The sequence below is a fragment of the Scomber japonicus genome, chromosome 2 (assembly GCF_027409825.1).
Source record: "Scomber japonicus isolate fScoJap1 chromosome 2, fScoJap1.pri, whole genome shotgun sequence".
NCBI classification, from domain to species: Eukaryota; Metazoa; Chordata; class Actinopteri; order Scombriformes; family Scombridae; genus Scomber; species Scomber japonicus.
This window is the reverse complement of record NC_070579.1, coordinates 4,900,189-4,907,847: the sequence shown is the minus strand read 5'-3', so window position 1 is coordinate 4,907,847 and position 7,659 is coordinate 4,900,189. Positions and strand designations below refer to the sequence as shown.

General features: G+C 39.5%; 1 long non-coding RNA gene across 1 annotated transcript; it reads left to right on the top strand.

The window, feature by feature from the left end:
• Positions 1–925: 925 nt before the first annotated feature.
• On the top strand, positions 926–3,272 carry LOC128374972 (uncharacterized). The gene is made up of 3 exons (XR_008323066.1): positions 926–974; positions 1,297–1,412; positions 3,181–3,272. It is a non-coding gene; the product is annotated as an uncharacterized LOC128374972 (long non-coding RNA).
• The last annotated feature ends 4,387 nt before the right edge of the window (positions 3,273–7,659 follow it).

Genomic DNA, 7,659 nt, shown 5'->3' with positions numbered 1-7,659 from the left:
TTACCAGGGAGGCTAAGGAGTGTGATCCCCCTATAGTTGGAACACACCCTCCGGTCCCCCTTCTTAACAAGAGGGACCACCGCCCCAGTCTGCCAATCCAGAGGCACTGCCCCTGATGTCCACACGATGTTGCAGAGTCGTGTCAGCCATGACAGCCCCACAACATCCAGGGCCTTGAAGAACTTGGGGCAGATCTCATCCACCCCTGGGGCCCTGCCACTGAGGAGCTTTTTGACCACCTCGGTGACCTCAGCTCCAGAGATAGGAGAGCCCGCACCCGGGTCCCCAGGCCTGGACCTGTTTGCTATGGCTGATCCTACCAGGGGCATAAAGTCCCAGACAACTGAGCTCCTGGGGTCATTGGGACATGCAAACCCCTCCACCATGATAAGGCAGTAACTCAGGGAGGGGATAATAATACAAATTGAAGAGAGGACAGAGGAGGTAACAAAATAACAGAACAAAAAAGAGAAAATCAACAAACAACCAGAAAGTACATAAAGAAAAGTACAAGGGTCAAATGAGATTAATGTGCCTAAATATGCACATCAGAGTGTGTTGGTGTGTGGTAGTGTGGAAGGTGTTCATAGAGGGAGTTGGGTGGGGGTGGGAGGTTGCTAGGTGACCGGAGGTGCACTGCAGATAATGACAGTGTGTAGTGGACGTAGAGTGAAAATGTAAATCTTCTTGCTGTCATCCTCCACAGAAAACGATGTATGATCCCACACAGTGCCGGTCCAACTTCTAACTGATATTCTCTTTCTTTCTCACTTTTGAATAACGGAAAAGATAAGAATTTAAATGTTCATACAAGGGAATGGTGCCACTGAAGGGGTTGACCATAATCCTCCTCTTCTCTTTAAAAAAGCCTGTTCTTTCTGACTGTGTTCACTGCACTCTGCACTCTCACACTGAGGAGACAACAGAAGAATTGGACGACTTCAGAGCATCCATCAGACATTCTTCTCCAAAAGGTAAAAGATCTACTTTGAAAGATAGATTGGATTTTGTTATAAAAGTGACAGTGAAACTTTATGAAATACTGTCTGTGCATTATATTATGAAAAACTAGCAAGCAGTTGAAAATGTTTTTGTTCTGGCACAGGGCAACAACCGGTCTCTAACTGTATGTAGAAAATGCTGCCGCTGCTTTTCTCTCTGTTGTTTGAGAGAGAGAACAATGGCTAATTTGAGATGAATTTCAATGTAACTTTAGATGCTGTTATCATGTGAGCCCAAGATGCACGAACTGTCTTTGTAACAATAATGTGCTCTATTATTTACCTTTGTTTGCAGATGGCCAACCTGTTGTGGATCACTTTGACACTGATCTTCCTTCTGTCTGCTGGATGTTCGGCTCACAGGGACCCGAAATATGAAGCTGGTCTTGTAGCAGCAATTGTAAATGCAGGGTGAGTCAATATCCTTCCAAGTTTCTGAAAAAATTAATCTTTTATTATTATGCTGTGCACAAGAAGCACTCCATTACTTGAGTACAAGTATAAATACCACAATGTAAAAAATATAACTTCAGTACAGAAGTATTATCAGCTAAGTTTACTTAAAGTGTTAAAAGTAAACTGACCGTGACTGACTCATTATTTGTAATAATATGTGGAAAGTATCAGGCACAGACCAGGTGGACTCAGAACAACACAAGGAAGAAGAGTTCTTAAGACATTTAATCAGTCCAAAATTCAAAAACCAGGAAACCCAATTCACAGGACAGAGGTACAAAACACTGGGCAAAAACCCAGAATCCAAAAAGCAAAACTGGTCAATAAGACTAAAAATAATTACTGGGAAACTGACACTGGAACACTGACAGTAATCCGACAAGACAATCTGGCACAGAAGGGAAAGGGAGGCAATCAACAGGAGGGAAGGAAGCTAGAAAAGACAAGGGAAACACACACACCAAAATAAAACCAAAAAGTTCTGACACATAAATGTGTTTTCAGTTTTTGGACTTTTTCTCTGATCATTTGAACATTTATTGAAATTAAAGCATGTGAGAAGTTTAGAGGGAAACATCACTATTTGGTGGTGCTGTTAACAACTCATAGACATCTGAAATGTGTCAAGAAGACATTGACATTATACAAGAGCTCACAGCACTAAAATAATGGAAATATCAGTTCCATCTTCAACCTGTTTTTTAATGTATAATTATAGAAACCGTGTTGTCTTCAAAACTATTCAAATACAGACATAGACATACTTTCCACCATTGATACACAGTCAGAATCAAGAGTTAAACGTTGCAGGTGTGACCTGCACTTAAAAATCTTTATCAAGATGATATGAATGGCAAATGTAAGTTTAAGATCAGAACATATTTCACATTGCCAGTGACAGAACACAGCAATTCAAAGGACAGTGTTACTCAGACAGACTGTCAGTTCAGCCCTGATTGCCTGGCTCTCCTCGGTGACCCTGATCGAGAGGTGGGTCAGACCAGGGTTGATTTCAATGTCAGTGGTCCACACAGGTTGCTAACAACTGTGGGACAATTACAAAAGACTGTTGCATGTAAACAAGCAGGAATGTTCTGCCAGATCCTGTCTGAATGGTCCTGACCAGGGATTAACCAGGGCTGACTGACTTGGTCTGAATGCCACAAAGAATAGCCACACCCTGGTCAACTAACCCTGGCCAACTAGCCCTGGTCAAATAGCCCTGGTCAACTAACCCTGGTCAACTAACCCTGGTCCAACCCTGGTCCTTGGTCTGAAAGGGCTATAAGAGGCAGATCAATATATTTGTTTCCAGTATGTTTCCATATTTGATCTGTCATTGTTGATTAAGAGTCGGTTGGAACCAGTTTCCCAACATCATATTCTTCTGGTTTAAATGTGATTGAGGTTCAGGTTAAACTTCACTCAAACAACAGCTCAGCTTCACCTTTCTTTAGTTTCTTTATAGTTGTTTCCAGTTTCTTTTAGACTTGTTATTAATCATTTACAGTAAGGTTTAACACAGGATAAAATTACCATCTTCAGTGTCTGATGGCCTCACTGTTAAAGTCTTTTAGCAGCAGTAGGGGGACAAACAATGAGAAAACAAACAGTTCCTGGCTGGAATCAAACCATGGACGTTACAGTTATGTGGAACAGTCTTAACTGTTAGGCCATCACGATGCCGCTCTACTAAACATTTTCTGTTTTGTTTTTTTTACAGGCATAACAAACCTGCGAATCAAGAGAACAAACCTGCGAATCAAGAGAACAAACCTACTCTCTTGAGTAAGGTGAAGTCAAAGTAGAAGAAATAATAATAATTGGTAATGGTCAAGTGTATAAAAATGGCAGACTGGTTGTCGTCATAAGACTTGATTTTAAGAAAAAAGTGTGGCTTGCTTTGGAAGAACATGAAAAACATAAATTCAAAGGGGGATCATTTGTTGGTCATCTTCTCATATATCTGGCATCAAAGGGAATGTGGCCTCTGACATTTAATGTCACTTCTAGCTGATGGAAAACTGAAGGTTAAAGTAGGTTTTGTGTATTTACAGTGCTCATGTCATTGTATTCATTCATGTATTCAATCATTATGTACATCATTGACAAATCCTCTCATGTTCTGATTTGATTGATTAAAGCTTGGCTCAGCATCATTCTGGTCTTTTCTTTTCTTTTCTTTTTAAGTAGTGTGGAAACTCCCAAAGAACAGTTCTGTTATCTGTTAAACAGTGTTCAATCTGTAAGCTAGCAGTTCAGTCTGTTTTATATTTCATTATTTAACAGCCTGCCCTTCATTAACAGTGTCTGTGAAAGTGGTGCTGCTCTATAAAGAACAGAAGATGTTGTTTGGCATTAAAAAACATTAAAAGGGATTTTAACTAATACTAATATTAATCAAATAGGAATGTTGAGTTTTGCTGAGTGATAGTACAGTGGGCTATGCAGCGTTTGGAAGTGTAGGTTATATTAACTGGAAATGAATCAACTAGATTGTTTTTACTACAGGATCATGGTTACACATTTGTATATTTTAATATGCAATGCAAAAAGAATCCCACAAGGTGGCACTGCTGTGTAGCATTGCATCATCACACACTATGAGGTATTTTAATCATTTTTAAACAGGTTACTTACAGTTTATAGTATTAACCTGTTGCTGGCCCACAAAGCCACACATAGAGGAAAAAAAGACAAGCCACATAAAAATAGAGACGAGCACTGTCATGCCCACACATCTATGCCTGGTCTATTTTGGTCATTAGTGAAAACACCTGTGAGTGAATTACAGAGTATAGAGGCTTTAATTAAATAGCTTGAGTAGTACCTGAAAATACTATCATGTGAAGGTTCCCAAATGACTGACACACAGACAGAAGAGAAATTATGCTTAGCAAATCTTTAATCAAAAAGAAAAGGACTTTAGATTTGGAAATGCATTACAGAACAGAGTAGCATGACTATAAAAGGCTGTAAATAGTGAGAATAATTCACATAACATTACATTAATAGTGTATTTTAGCCCCATTGATCAATTGCAAACCATTTTGACACTTTTGGCCTTTCAGGGAACGGAGAACTGTAAAGTTCAAAAGGGAGGAAGATATCTCATTGACCTTGTTGTCACACCGCAATTGAAATGCAGTTTCATGAAAATCTGCTCTACTAGAGAACAAACTGCTTTACAAGAGATGTTAAATGATTTATAGTCAGTCATGATGATCAATGAATGGGAAGTACTTATATGTTTGATTGAATTACCTGGGTCGATTTATCCTCTAGTTTGCTACTGAAAGCAGTAAGTCATCATCAAGCTTCCACCACCACCTGTTTCACAAGCACATGCAAATAGATTATAGATCTGGTGTGACCCATCACTGAGGTGATAGTTATTAAATCTTGTAGGATGAAAAAGAAACAAGTGCATTTTAAGTATTACAGATTTCAGTTTGTTGAACTGCTGTTGAGTTCAGGTTTACAAATCTACAGGAACGTGCACTGATATTACAGGATGATTGAATAAGAAAAATAGTTCAAACATGTGGCCCCCCTTCTTCTCCTCACTTTACTGTCCCCTCTACTCATTCAAGTTTTCACATGTCATTGTAGTTATGTATTTTAAAGATGTATGTTTAGATTTAGAGTCTACAGCTCTGTGAGGCTGTCCTGAAACACAGCAATGCTCACATCATGCTCTCAAATGATAATCGTAACATGTTGATATTAAGCAAATGTAATGTTCACAATCTTAGCTCAGAGTCTTAGCGTGAGTACAGAAGAGACTGATGGGAGTGTCATGAGTTAGTTTTACATTGATTTGGTCTTAAACCAAACAAAGGATTTTAATGTTTGTTTGTTTTTTACTAGTTATCTTCTGGAATCATGAATGTTTGTAGGAGGTGTCATAGCAATGCAGCCAACATTGCCAATCCTGATGTATTGCTGCTAACATGGCTAAAAAGAAACTTCACGTTTAAACTTAACTGCATCGTCCATGATATTGAGATTTGATGTTGAACAATCACCTGGTGTTTTTGTTCTATAACATCACTGTTATAGTTTGGCTGTAATTATGACAGTAGTGGCAGCAGTAATAATTAAAATAATGTTTGAGGGCAATGTTGCAGTGGCCTTAGCTACTGCGGTCTGTACACTCTTCATGTCCCTGCAAATCAGTATGACCTGAATCACAGCAGTCCTAAGAACTTATCTTCTCTCTGCTACCATCACTGAGTCTGCAACCCTCAACCTGAAACACAAATGTTTGCAACTTGATTACCATTGGAGCAGCTGTTGCATGATGTCCCACGATTAACTTTTTGACAACGGAATATGTTGTTTAAACCTACTGATGTCCCAAGCAGTTGAAGGGCATTACTCCTTGCCTGCTCAGTACTGGATGGACCAGTGTTGGGTCTGAATATTTTAGAAAATACAACAGCGTAACTACCCCATAGCTGAACGCGTTTTATTCTTTCAAGGATGCTTTGGCGATGTGTGCTGCTTGAACATTTGTTGACACATGGGGAGGCATAAACATAGAAAAGCAACATATCGTTATCATTAGCATTAGCCTTGTTGTATAAGTTGTTCAATTGGTCCACAACACGTGACTCTGCATGATCAGTATATCTATCCCCACTCAGAGGTTTGGCTGCAACCACCCTGGTGCCGATGTACACCTCACCATTGTTAATCCTATTTTTCACACCTTGACCAGGGTCACTTGTGTAGACGGCTTGAAGGGCTTGGTTCAGGTTCAGGTTCGGGTTGTTTGGGATCCTAACAGCCAGACTGAACATGCCTTGTGTCCCATACCTGTCAAAAGAAAAAACATGCCTCCATGTATCTTAGATGTTTTGATTAAAAATCTAGTAATATGTTACAGCTCACTGCATTTCTCTGCACTGAGCTGAAATGAAATAAATGCATATAAATCACAACTGTAAATAAATATTGTGATGTCCCTCTCTCCATGTTGCTGGAGTAGTTGCTTCCTGGGCCAGGAGCCAGTGGTCGGGACTAGAGACGACATCACGAAACTATCTGCACCTATAGGTAGTTTAGGCTGTGTAGGAGCAAATCCTACATTTGTGTGTATCAGAAAGGAGAACGAGGAAAACACCAGATAGAGGCGAAAGGTTAGTAGATTGCTCAACATTGCTCAACAGGCCTTACCATGTTTATTTCACCAACTCCTTATAAGGAGTTGTTTTTCACCATATCTAATATTCCCAGGGAGATCTTGGCCACCAACACTTAAGAATAGAATTCCAGGAACTGAATATTAGCCTGAACATGGCAGGTCAACTTGACCTGATGCAGAAACATTTCCTGTATTTTTGATTGTATAAAATACAACTTTGGCTCCCATTATCTGTAAATATCAGGAAAATCTGTCTAATTCTGTTAAAATCTGACATTTCCACATCATCTTTTTCAGCTGACACACCCCAAAGTCCCTCATCACGTTGCTTATAGTCCACAGATATACAGTACTGTGCAATAGTCTTAGGCCACCATTAGATTAGTTGTTTTAGTAATGCTATAATGACCATGTATAATAATATAAGTGTCTCTTTATTAGAATACAACCAGAAAATAAAGGAAATGTTTCTGCAGTATTAAAAACAGAAAAGAAAACAGCTTCTATAGGCTAAAGTGTGTAAGTATTCAGACCTCCCCTTACTTGAGCAACAGCAGGAGCCTTGCTCTCTTAAACCTAAATGGAATGGAACCTTAATTAATAATGATAATTAATAATTAAGGTTAAATTTTGTGTACATATTTCCTGTATTTTCTGTTTGTATGATGGTGGTGGCCTAAGACTTTTGCACAGTACTGTATATATCCGAAGTCCAAAGGGAAGGCAGCATTAAGCCCCAGAGAAATGAAGGATGTTTCTCTCACGAGCCAATATTCTTTCAGTGAATAGAGCATGAGTTAACTCACCGTCCTACGATGCCGTTTACAATATCTGCGAGCCTGTTCTGGTCCACAGGAACTGCAGTGTTTCCAGCAACCAGGAAGAAGGCCAACGCGAACCAGTAGAGACCAGCCATCTGCACACAGATCAAGTTCACTGACTGAGCCTTTTACACAAACAGCATCATCATACAGAGGATTCAAAACAGGGAAATTATGTGGACAGTACATGTCTACTGCAGGTAAAGGCTTTGTTTAATTCACACTGAGTTTC